The following is a 13,758-nucleotide window of genomic DNA, read 5'->3' on the forward strand; positions in this document are numbered from 1 at the left end:
TGGAAATGCTGAAAACCAACTGGGTGGAACAGAAATGTCCATACACGTTCCATACCAAAAAGGTATGCATTGTCTATGCTGGAGGACATGCGTGGGCCTGCTAGATTAATTGCATCGGTACAATTCAACAGGTCTTATTTATTGCAGGTCTCTGTTGCAAGTGTAGGTATGGGTTCAGAAAACATCAGTGTACAGGTTATGTGAAAAATAATGCAAATGGTGCTATTTCCTCATAATTAGCAAGAAAGGGTCAGGTTGTCAGTAATTCAGTATCACAAACAAGATATCTGGTATGCTGGCTAATTACTGAAAGTGCAAAAACAACATTTTTATTAGTAGTTTTCTCATTTATATTTTTAGCAATATGAAATTTAAATTCATTTACAAAATCTACAAAGAGAAATATATATTACCTAGATGATACAAAGACTGGAAGATGTTAAATTACCAATTGTTTTTTTTTTTACTTATATTTTATTATTTATATAAAAACAGTACAAAAACACAATAAACACCATAACATCAAACATAGAACTATACATACAGTATATTAAACCTTCTAAAGAGTGCCATATCATTGCTATATTCTACGCTGACAACTAGGTTGCTGGAAAAATCTACATTAACAAGCCATAGATAACAAACTCCAATATCCCCTAGCTAAAATGTACTATATCGCTTAGTAGTTTTGAATCATATATTTCTTCTTATTATACTACTCCTTAAAACCTAGTCTGAGATTTCCTTTAAATAACCTCCTATTAGTCTAAATTACCAATTGTTAGCTACTTGAAGTCTCAGAATTCCCATTCTTGAATACTTTTGTCTTCATCCAGGTAAAGAGCAGCCAGAGAACACACACACACACAGAGAAGGAAGATAAGGGGAGTAAGCACCATTGAATTACACGGGATTTACTTCCAAGTAGACCTGCTTATGTCACAGTGGCTGTTGACATAGCTGTCATCGAAGCACTCTAGAGAGGCATCCCACATATTACAGAATTTATATAAGGTATTGTTTCATATAAACACAGGGTTGCCAACTCCAGTTGGAAAATTCCTGGAGATTTTGGAGGAGGAGCCTGAGGATGGTGGAGCTTGGGGAGGGAACTTAGCAGGATATTGTCTACCTTGCAAAGCAGCCATTTTCTCCAGGAGAACTGATCTCTGTCATCTGGAGATTGGTTGTAATTCAAGGAGATCTCCAGGCCCCACCTGGCAGTTGGCAACCCTATATAAATATTACACATTCCTGGAATGCCAGTTGTAGGAATTCTACTACCCTCTTATCAGGTGGTTAGTTGGACATCCAGGCCCATACGATCAATATCTGTACATCATATTCAAACCACATAGATCTTATTTGGGGTTGGAATGTAATTATCAACTGAAAAAAGGAAATTCACAAACTGTGCCTGAAGGTTAATTCTTCATGTTACTCCTTACACCTCCTATAAGCAGATTTATAAGTGTACCACACATTAGCATCTTCAGTCGAGAGTTTCCCCTCCTCACATGTCTGAAGACTAGTTAGTTGAGAGCTTTTTCCAGCAAGCCCAGTTCAGTGACGTAACCAGGCCCACATCTAATACATTCTTCCCTGCCCTAAGACTTCCCCACCTTTCCGTATTTGGGAATGAGAATTCCTGCTTTCTGCCAATCAGGGAGCATACTGGTTAACCTGCTCAGAGTCCCCTCCCCTTTTTTAATCCTAGGAAAAAGGACTCCTTCCCCTCCTCCCATTCAAACTTCTACCTAGGGTTGTCAGGTCTCTCTTCGGTTTTTGGGGCAGAGCCTGAGGAGAGAAGGGGTTTGGGGAGGGGAGGGACTTCAATGCCATGGAGCCCAATTGCCAAAGTGGCCATTTTCTCCAGGTGAACTGAACTCTATCAACTGGAGATCAGTTGTTGTAGCAGGAGATCTCCAGCTAGTACCTGGAAGTTATTTAGTAATCAAAAAAATCCACCTCTGGTGCTGGTATAATTATTGGAAGATATTACAGCACACTTGCTCAATGTTATTCTAATAAAAAAAAATTCCAACCATCAATAGTGTCTATATCCAATCATCAATAGACACTATTGATGGTTGGAATTTTTTAATCAGAATAACATTGAGCAAGTGTGCTGTAATATCTTCCAGTACCTGGCAGTTGGCAACCCAACTTCTACCCTACAACTAGAATCTATCCAGAGTGTGTGCTTTTGATGGTTTGACCTGCCGAGTGCAGCTGCAAAACTTTTCCCATTCCTTGAACACCATGATGTGCCTTTAGGATTAAACATGAAGTCCTGCTTGGATCATTGCTGGTGACCCAGTCAAACTGCAGCTCTATTGAGGGGTGTGGGGGGAAGGTCACTGGGGGTGTGGGGTGGAGGTAGTTGCGAATTTCCTGCATTGTGCAGGGGGTTGAACTAGATGATCCTGGTGGTCCCTTCCAACTCTATGATTCTATTATTTTAAGCCCTGCTGTGTGTACACTCTGAGAAATCAGAGCACGTGCACAGCAGGGCTAGGAGGAAGGCCCTTTCCACGCTGCAAGTCAGATTGGGACCGATCGGGCTTGCAGCGTGGAAAGGGAGGCTGGAGGCTTCAAAGCCCCACTGTGTGCACACTCAGAGATCAGAGAGTACACACAGCAGGGCTAGGAGGAAGGCCCCAGCCTCCCTTTCCAAACCAATCTGGCATGCAGTTTGGAAGGGGAGGCTGAAGCATTCCCGGGAAAACGCGGGGGGTGGGGATAATTCCCCCCTTTCTGCATCCGCCTGCAGACCGTCAGCGGGCAGCCTGTTGATTGACAGGCAATTGCCCACCACAACCAGGCAGTTGGGAACCCTTTTTAATAGGATTCTGAGTAGATGTGTTCAGGATTGCTTTCCTTGTGCAGCTGTAAAGGTCCCCTCTTGGATTATGGGCTGCCCAGGCATTTGAGCTCTTGCCTGAAGACTTGGATCTCTGCTCAGAAAGGTAGGTATGAATCCCTGCTGTGCTCTCTTGCTTCACCTCTTGTCTCTTCCCTTCCCTTTTTGAGTGAAACATATTACTCAGTTTTGGAGGGTAGCCATGTTGGTCGGCAGTAGAACAGCAAGGTTTGAGCCCAGTAGCACCTTAGAGACCAACAAGATTTTTGGGGTAAGCTTTCGAGAACCAAAGCTTCCTTCATCAGATACCAAACACCCACACAAACACAAATTACTCACTGTGTGCGTGGGCATTTGGAATATTGTATCATAGCTTGAGCATTCCAGAATTAGGCAATCGTGAAAATATTATGTATGCAACAGCCAAGCCCAACAGTTTAATCCTAAACAGAGTTATACTTTTCTATTTCCAATGAGGTCAATGGGTTTAAAGGATGTAACTCTAGAACTGTACTGTAAATCTGCACGTATTCCTATCAATAAATCTCTCTGATTTCCCCATATTCCAGGTCTCTACTTCTTCAAACTTGCTTAGGAGCCTTGTCACTCTGTTAAACAATCCCTTCATTACTATTTTTGCCTGTCTATCCCCTTAAGCCCAATATAAACCTAAGGCCAGCAGCTTCCCAGACAACGCTTCAAACCTCTGGCCTTCGCTCTCTGCCTGCAGCACAACACTGTTCCTTATTCACATTTTCTGGTTCCTGAATCCAACAACAAATATTGAGGACAATTTAAAAGCTCTGCATCCCAAAATAAGGTTTGGACCACCACACACCATATACCTCTACATTCAGGGGGCTGTGCCCTCCAAGGCGGCATAGGCTGTTTCCTGGTCCAAAGCCCAGTTCTTGTGGCAGTGAGGGTGCCCTCAGGACAAATGCACATGCAGACACTGGGCCGAAGGTCATTCAATTGCTACCGGAGAAGCTTCAAGGGAAGATTACAAATTGAGATTGCTGAATTTAAGTTCATTCACAAGTTCAGAGCAATGGACCCAACCAGGACTGAATGAATTTTTATCTCACCGCAGATGCTAACGTTCTACCCCCAAGCATTTCCCCTCTGCCCTAATCAAGCTGATTGCAATGTGCATTGAACCTTTACAACCTAACTCCTTTCTCTGCAACGCTCTTCCAACCTTCTGACTGTGACATAACGACTCAGATTTCTGTTTCAACTTGAATCTGATCAGGTGAGCGTTGACTCTTTAAAGCTTAGACTCCCCGAAGCTTGTTGATCTCTAAGATGCTACTGGGGAGACTCTGTGTGTGTGGTTGTCCACACCTTATTTTGGGATGCAGAACTTTTAAATTTTCCTCAATATTTGTCATTGGATTCAGGAACTAGGAAATGCAAATAGAGAACTGGGAACCAACTTCAGCTTCCTAAGTTAGGTTGGTGATCCTATCTGTATTACAGGGGACTATAACAGGATTGTGGCTCTGGAAAAAACAAACAATTTCATGAGAACTTAATATAGGTGTTTCAGAAAATTGTCCACACTTCAAGTTTAGTTACCGAAATTGAGAGATGATTAAACTCATTGTTATTAGCTCATTGATATTTACCCTGCACTAGAGTGGGACTGAAGCATGCACTTCACTCTATGGCAGACTTCTGTACAGAGACTCATACTGTAATTAATCTAAAATAATAATAATAAGAAGTTGGTTTTTATATGCCGACTTTCTCTACCACTTAAGGGAGACTCAAACCGGCTTACAATCACCTTCCCCTCCCCACAACAGACACCCTGTGAGGTAGGTGGAGCTGAGAGAGCTCTAACAGAGCTGTAACTTGCCCAAGGTCACCAGGCTGGCTTTGTGTGTAGGAGTGGGGAAAGAAATCCAGTTCACCAGATTAGAGTCCGCTGCTCATGTGGAGGAGTGGGGAATCAAACCCGGTTCTCCAGATCAGACTTCACCGCTCCAAACCACCGCTCTTAACCACTACACCATGCTGGTTAGTTTAACATTATCCAAGATTTCAGTTTTTCAGAAGTCAGGCTCTCATAAAAGTCCTGAATTCCCTAGTTTTGTCTCATTGAGCAGGTACGTTCATTTTGTTATTTGGAATACCATTTTCTGTCATCTAATAAGTGGACTGCCCACTATAATTACATGCTTGAGAGAATTGAAATTCACCTGTCTGCAATTTTAAGGTTTTTCATCAAGTCGGTGGCCGATATATTCCTATGGCTCTTGCAGTATATCATACTAAGATCTTGTCTCTTCTTCTCTATGGACCTCCTTTATGGCTATCTGCAATTTCTGCTAGAAGTAGAATCAGCTCAGGCTTCTGTAAATGCGGGTGCCTTATACCTATCGTAGAACCCTGATTGACAGGGGCATCAATTAAAAAAACTACTGTTGACCTAGGAGAGTGGCAGTTGAAAGTGGGAGTTAGAGACTGGCAGCTAAAGTGGAAGGAAAAGAGTAGTGTAGGATCGAGGAGGATCCTGAGCTAGGGAAGTGAAACCGGTAGTCCTTCTCTGAGAGAAATAGCTCCAAGGAAAAGGAGGTGTTCCCTATCAAGTTTGAAAGAAGGAAAAAATGGAACCTGTGTTCCTGCCTCCACAGACTTCAGAAATTTTGTGTCAAATAAGCTTATGCCTGTTTAACTAAGGAGTGACACCCAAATGAACTCTCTCAACAGTCACAAACGCTTGTTGGAATAATAAAATAGCTACATTTTTGTGGCAAATTATCTGTTGCATATATTTATACAGTTCCCCTCATTCCTATTGCCTTTTCCCCTGCCCAGTTTAAGCCTGAAACCTCCCTGACAGTTTATGGGTTTTGAATTCATATTTGTCTCTCATGTGCCATATTCAGACACATACCAACAAAGGGTTTTTCAGTTCCTCTCCCGGCTAAGTGAAAAAGGAAGTGAGGAACTGTCATACCTTCCTTTATTCGTGCCCTATTGCGGGCCCCAAAATGTGTTCAAATTCCAGCTTGTTTTTAGAAGCAGGATGTAGCTCCATTTCATTGAAGCCCTGGACTGCTGCAGTTAAATTCAGATTGTTTTTGTTAGATCATGATTCTTTGCCAGATTTACTACTGTGATCACAGCAGGATTCCCACACGTCACCTTGGAGCATCTTACAAAATTAAGAAGCATTGGAGTAGATTTACCTTCTTCTTTCTTGGATATCCCTAGTGTTACGCAGAAAACTTTTGAATTGCTAAGGAAGTATGATCAAGATAGCGTCAACCAGGGCACCAAAATAATATGTTCTGCACTTCATTGGGGCTTTTCAACCCCTTTATTTCCTGTCCAGCAACAATATTTTAACTTTCTTACAGTCTCAATATATTGTCAGCTTTTCTTTTTAGCTTGGGTACATGTTTGGCCAAAACCTTTTCTGTAAAATAGAGATATATTGCATCAATTAGACACTGGTATATAGAAGGGTCCTTCCAGTAGCAATTTGCTACTGATCTTTTGTACTTTTTTTTTTGTAAAATTGCCACAAGACTAACAGACTCCCTTTAAGAAGCCTCTTGACAAAATGCATAGGGAATTCCGGGTATTTTAAGTAATAAAAAATATGTTTACCTTTTTTGTGTGTGCCATCGGCCTTGGCCTTATTTTTTTATCTCCATGCAGAAGAGCAAACGTTGAATCATTAACTAATTTCTTTTAGTTGTGGTATATTTTCCGCTCAAAGGGCTTGTTTTATAACACTACTTGATACATTTCCTGCCTTGCGCATGATTTTCACTTTTCATTTGTCTTGGCTGGCAGTGATAAGGAAATCACACTCTCTGTAGTTAAATTTTTTCTTTCTGCTCTTAAAATTAGGAGCTTGTATGTATCATCTAAACTTGGGGACTGAATTTTTTTCAATATTTAATAATGTGGTACCTGTTTTTTTTTATTTGCCCACATGCTTTGGCACATAGGTGCTTGAATTTTGGAACAGGAAAAGGATATTTAGCCTGTTAGCCAGTAAAAGATAGTAAAAAGTCTTGAGAATTCAGTAATGATGAGTATGAAAATGCCATTGTCAATCCAAACTTGCTGTAGAAATACGGTCTACTCTTATTTTTACCATCTGATTAATTATGTAGGAACCCATATACCAACAGTACAATCCCAAACAGAGCTGCACCCTTCTAAACCCGATGAGTTCAGTGTGAAGGGTATAACTGCTTAGAATTACATTGTCATATTTAATTTCATTTCCATTAAAGGAATCATTGGTCTAGTTGTATTTTTTAAAAGAATTTGAATGTAGTTTTGAAAGTGAGCTAGTGTGGTATAGTGGCTAGAATGCTGAGTTGGCGAAGGAGTCCTGGTTTGAATCCCAGATCAAGCCTTGAATTTCACTTGGTGACCTTGGTCCAGTCACTCACATACTTTCTTTCCCTAACCAACCACACAGGGTTGTTGTGAGGGGGAAATGGGATAGCCCCACTCCTGAGCTCCTTGGAGATATAAATATAAGAAATGAATGAAATGCAGTAACTATTCTGATAGCTTAACAAGAAAAATCTCCAAATTCAGTGATCAGTTGGAGTAAATGAGGTCTATAAGGGAGGCCTAGATAGTGTAAATAAAGCTGTTATTAAATAGAATCATGTGTTCTTTAATTTATTATTTTATCCTGTCTTGCTGCCTAACTGCCTGTTGGTTGTTCTTATACCAAATCCAATGAGAGAAAGAGTGAGCAACCCTGCCATAATCCTATACAATGGGAAGGATTCAAATGCATGTGAAATATCTCATAGAAAGAGGGTCTTCAATATTCATCATTAGCAAAAACACAGTGAAAGAGGAAAGTAAGATGTCTTACTGTGCTAGATCCAGGGCTGCATCTGTTTTGTTCCAACAACTGCATGAGTAGAGAACTGGTGAGAAATAAAAAGAGCCTCTTACTAGACAGCTTATTCAGCTCAATAATGAGTGTCTGATTTGTGTTTAAAAATGTAGCAGGAAGAACCCCAGAGAATGGTCTGATGAAAAAACACACGGCAGTTCTGAACTTGAGCAGGCGTATAAACTCATTTGAGATGGTGTGGGAACCCTCTGGGAGCTCTTGAAAACAGGGCTGGGTGGAATGATAATAAACAAGGCTAAAATCCCAGAGGGTGGGTGGAGGCATGTGACCCAGCCCCCTTGCTGAAGCTAACACTATCTGGTTCAGATCCATGCATAGATGGGAGATCTCCTGGGACCCTTACAAATTCCACCATGAGTTCCATTGTACAAGGAAGGTGCGAATGAAATGCAATAAATTACACAGAATCATAGAATCATAGAGTTGGAAGGGACGACCAGGGTCATCTAGTCCAACCCCCTGCGTGCTGTCCAGATATGACTTGACAGGATTTGATACTGTTTGATAATAATATCATGGTCTACTGACATTACAGGATATGTGGGGGAAAGTGGTTTCCTTTTCTGTCACTGATGAAAGATAATACAAACTTAAAGCTGGAATGGCCATGATTTGCACTGATTTCCATTGATTTGCATTGATGGGGTGGGGCTGTGGCTCAGTGGTAGAACCTCTGCTTGGCATGCAGAAGGCCCCAGGTTCAATCCCTGGCATCTCCAGTTAAGGGAGCAGGCAAGTAGGTGATGTGGAAGACCTCTTCCTGAGACCCTGGAGAGCAGCAATACTTTGATGGACCAAGGGTCTGATTCAATATAAGGTAGCTTCATGTGTTCATGTATTGTTTCAGTGCTCCCGACTCATCTTTTATGTTCAGCATATGCTGCAGCTTAGATATATAGTTGACATTGTTTCCCTTTTTCATTTATCAGAACTATTCTGTGTTTTTTTGCCTTCTGCTTCCAGAGCTTTTGTTGAGGGTTTTTAAAATTTAAACAGTTTTACTGTTTTGCTGAAAATGAAGTAAACAAGGGGTTAAAAAACAAACATCTCCACAACATAGGTTTCAGGGGGCTTTGAAACTGTAAAGAATTAGGATGTCAGAATTAAGAGTGACAGCAATATTGCCTCTCCAATGGAAAGAAGGGGAAAAGAGCAGAGGTGTGAAGCAAGGGGTACATAAGGCAGCATGCATAGGGGGAAACTGTTATAATAAAATTCAGTGCCTGTGTCACAGCTTGATCCCAAAAGCTCACAGTCCCTGGCTTGGTGCAAGACAGGGACATTGGCCCAGCTGAACCAATGCTTGTCCTTGGGTCCTTTACAGCACAGCTGTATCATGTGAGGGCTTGGTGCAGCTCTACCAAAGCAGGGTAGGGAGGAACTGGGGGCTGTGCGGTTCTATGATGGGCAATGCCTTTAAAAAGAGAATTCTGGACAGCCTCAGACATTCTGAGCTACCTTTACTTTGGACTAGTATTTCAAATTCAAGGCAAATGTTTTCATATCACACCCCATCCTTGAGATCTGCATCCAATGTGATATCATATGAAATGAATCAGACCATTAGTCCATCAAGGTCAGTATTGTTTAATCAGACTGGCAGCAGCTCACTAGGGTCTCAGGTTGAGGTCTTGCACATCATCTATGACCTGATCCTTAGTAGAGATGAGGTTTTGAACTTGGAACCTTCTGCATTCCCCGCAGATGCTCTACCACTCAGCCACAGCCCCTCCAAAATTATCTTGCCTTTCCCCTGTCCAACAGAGACCCAAGGCAACTTCAAAATGCCTTTACGCCACACTACTCAAACACATTGGTGAGGGAAAGTGCCATCAAGTGACAGCCGACTTATGGCAACCCTGTAGGGTTTTCAAGGGAAGAGACACTCAGAGGAGGTTTTCCATTGCCTGCCTCTGCATAGTGACCCTGGACTTCCTTGGTGGTTTGCCATCCAAATACTAACCAGGGCCAACCCTGCTTAGCTTCCAAGATCTGATGAGATCAGGCTAGCTTGGGCTATTCAGGTCCTGTATTAATAAGGCTACTGACGATCATGGTGTCAGCCTATGCATACATGTTTGGAACCATGTTTAACCTGGATCCAAATCCTAGTCAACACTGCAATTTCTGAGTTATCATCTTTAGGACTCATTTTAGTGGATCTTGGACACTGTAGGTGAGCAAACCAGAGTTTTATGGAAGTGTGAACACTAGCAAGCTTTGCTTTCTAGTCTAAGTACAAACATTCAGCATGCAGGCTGTAGTCAGCCAAGTTTTTACTAGAATAAAAAGTAATTAAGGAGCCACATGACTGCTGTTTAGTTTTGTTGCAACTGACTCAACCGGCTACTCCTGTGTAATTATGACCTAGGTGAGTATTAGGGCTTTTCAGTTTTCCAGGCTTCCACTAGATGAGAAATTACAGCAAAACCAATTTCCTTCCCACTCCCAATGACTAGGCAGCTGCAGCCTAAACATGAAGGTTAGTCGAGATCTGCTCAAATCCTACCGCACTGCAAAACCCATTGTAGGTATTATTGTTTTTGCCTTTTAAAGGGGATAAAAATTTGATGGCACTTAACATACACAAAGAGTATCTGAAGAAGTGCGCTGTGACTTGAAAGCTCATACCCTGCCAGAAATTTTGTTAGCCTTTAAGGTGCTACTGGACTCTTGCTCTTTTCTACTGCTACAGACTAACACAGCTACCCATTCTGATCTACACACAAAGGGTAGCTCGCTCAACACTGGGGCTCACTGACCATTGATATTCCCCCATTAACCCCTACAGACAAACAACTAACTATTCAGAGATGTGATCCCTCAAATTCTGAATCTGAGGACCCTATTCTAACACAGAATTCAGGTAAGTTGGGTGGCTGGTTCAGAAAGACAAGCCTCCTTCAGTATGCCAGCTCATCTGAGAGGTTAGTAGCTTCTTTGGGGTGTTGTGGGAGGGGGGGAAGCAAGCCTTCAGTATGCCAGCTCATCTGAGAGGTAAGTAGTTTCTTTGGGGTGTTGTGGGAGGGGGGGGGGAAGCAAGCCACCTGCAGTGTGCCAGCTCATCTGAGAGGTAAGTAGCTTCTTTGGGGTGTTGTGGGAGGGGGGGAAGCAAGCCTCCTTCAGTATGCCAGCTCATCTGAGAGGTTAGTAGCTTCTTTGGGGTGTTGTGGGAGGGGGGAAGCAAGCCACCTGCAGTATGCCAGCTCATCTGAGAGGTAAGTAGTTTCTTTGGGGTGTTGTGGGAGGGGGGGGGGGAAGCAAGCCACCTGCAGTGTGCCAGCTCATCTGAGAGGTAAGTAGCTTCTTTGGGGTGTTGTGGGAGGGGGGGAAGCAAGCCTCCTTCAGTATGCCAGCTCATCTGAGAGGTTAGTAGCTTCTTTGGGGTGTTGTGGGAGGGGGGAAGCAAGCCACCTGCAGTGTGCCAGCTCATCTGAGAGGTAAGTAGCTTCTTTGGGGTGTTGTGGAAGGGGGGGGGAAGCAAGCCTCCTTCAGTATGCCAGCTCATCTGAGAGGTAAGTAGCTTCCTTGGGGTGGGGGGGGGGAAGGGGAAGCAAGCCAGCTGCAGAGTGCCAGCTCATCTGAGAGGTTAGTAGCTTCTTTGGGGTGTTGGCGGGGGGGGGGGGGGAGAAAGCCACCTTCAGCGTGCCAGCTGATCTGAGAGGTCGGCAGCTTCTTTGCGGAGTTGGGGAGGGGGGGGAGCTGGAGCCTGTACCACCAGGAGTCACCCTATAGGCCGTCCAGCTTATCATGCAAATTAGGTGGGTGGGGCCACGCGGAAGAACTGAGGCAGCGAGGAGGCCGGCGCGGTTGCCGAGCCGTAGGCGGAGCTTGGTATGTAAAAGCCAGGCAGGGGAGAGAGGGAACGGCCTTTCGGCCCGCTTCGTGGGCAGGGTTTCGTATGCAGATGCCCGTGGGCGCGAGCTTGATGGACAGGTGCCTGAGCCGAGTTCCGTAGAGCCGGACTAGCCGGCCGCCAACGGATCTGCCGGGCGGCGCTCAGGGGAGAGCGGAGAGTCAGTCGTGAGGAAAGCCTTCAGACGGCGTCGGTTTCCACGCGCGCAGCCCCACAGGGAACATGGCGAGTGTCAGAAATGGAGCCGAAGGGACGAGCGGCGGCGGCGAAGAGGTAACCGCGCTCTGCGGCGAGAGGCGACGGGGGTTCCCGAGGGAGTAACCTGCACGGCGCGCCTCTGCGTGTGGATGAGTGGTGCCGCGTACATCACTCGCGGGTCAACCGGGAGGGGGGGGGAAGGCGGGCGGAGGAGCCGAGGCCGCGTTGGGAGGGAGGGGCTTCCTTCCTGGGCCCACCTTCCGACCCGGGTTGCTCGCCGTGAGAAACGGATGCAGGAGGAGGCCTGCTGTTTGCCGGCAGCCGCCCCGCCTGCTTCTTCGCGCCTTCTTGTGGGGAAACTCGGCTCCCCGCCTGGCGCCCAACAGGTGCGGCCATAGGCCCTTCTGGTCAAGAGGTGGTGGGGAGGATGGTCTTTGGAGGGTTGGGAAAGATATCAGTGTCGCTTGCTTAAAGCGGAGTACCTTCCTCAGCTAGGTGGGATTCAGGACCTCTCCCATGCACCGACCCACCCCCCCACACACACTTTTTTTTGCGGTCAAGTCTCAGCTGGCTTATGGCAACGTGAAGGGGTTTCAAGGCCAGAGACGTCTGGCAGTGGTTTGCCATTGCCTGACTCTTAAATGCCCCTCTTTTCAGACATCTTTTCCAGGTTCTTGTAGGTTATCCGGGCTGTGTGACCGGGGTCTTGGTATTTTCTTTCCTGACGGTTCGCCAGCAGCTGTGGCAGGCAATGCTGGCGAACCGTCAGGAAAGAAAATACCAAGACCCCGGTCATACAGCCCGGATAACCTACAAGAACCGATGGAGATGCCTGCCACAGCTGCTGGCGAACCGTCAGGAAAGAAAATACCAAGACCGCGGTCGCACAGCCCGGATAACCTACAAGAACTGATGAAGATGTTTGCCGCAGCTGCTGGCAAACCGTCAGGAAAGAAAATACCAAGACCGCGGTCACACAGCCCGGATAACCTACAAGAACCGATGAAGATGCCTGCCGCAGCTGCTGGCGAACCGTCAGGAAAGAAAATACCAAGACCCCGGTCACACAGCCCGGATAACCTACAAGAACCGATGGAGATGCCTGCCACAGCTGCTGGCGAAACGTCAGGAAAGAAAATACCAAGACCCCGGTCACACAGCCCGGATAACCTACAAGAACCAATGGAGATGCCTGCCACAGCTGCTGGTGAACCGTCAGGAAGGAAAATACCAAGACCCCGGTCACACAGCCCGGACAACCTACAAGAACCGATGGAGATGCCTGCCACAGCTGCTGGCGAACCGTCAGGAAAGAAAATACCAAGACCCCGGTCACACAGCCCGGATAACCTACAAGAACCGCTGAAGATGCCTGCCACAGCTGCTGGCGAACTGTCAGAAAAGAAAATACCAAGACCGCGGTCACACAGCCCGGATAACCTACAAGAACCAATGAACTCTGACCGTGAAAGCCTTCGACAATATCTTTTCCAGGCTTTATTCTTCAGAGGTAGCTGTGATGTACTTCACAAACGGGGCAAACAAGTAGTATTTACAATATGGATCTCGCAACAAATGGCATTTGGGCGTAATTTTAAAAGGCGTTCAAAAACTTTAATTCATGAGTGACAACAAGGGCACAATTACTATCACTAGGATGGATGTGTAATAAGAGTTCCTTTCTGGGTTTCCGTACCAATTTGTAGTTTTGGTAGATTAATGACTGAAATGTAACATAAAATCAACCATCCATACATTTTCAGTAAGGAAAGCAGATTTATTATAGATGCCCACAATGACTGCTTAAAATTAAATGAATAACTTTGCTTACTTGTTGGTGATATGCTATTAAACTGTGCCTTGAATTATGTAATCAATTTCCTCATCACTCTCTGTGTAATCAATGTAATCAATTTCCTCATCACTCTCTTC

This window comes from Euleptes europaea, unplaced genomic scaffold (genome assembly GCF_029931775.1).
Source record: "Euleptes europaea isolate rEulEur1 unplaced genomic scaffold, rEulEur1.hap1 H_1, whole genome shotgun sequence".
Classification (NCBI taxonomy): domain Eukaryota; kingdom Metazoa; phylum Chordata; class Lepidosauria; order Squamata; family Sphaerodactylidae; genus Euleptes; species Euleptes europaea.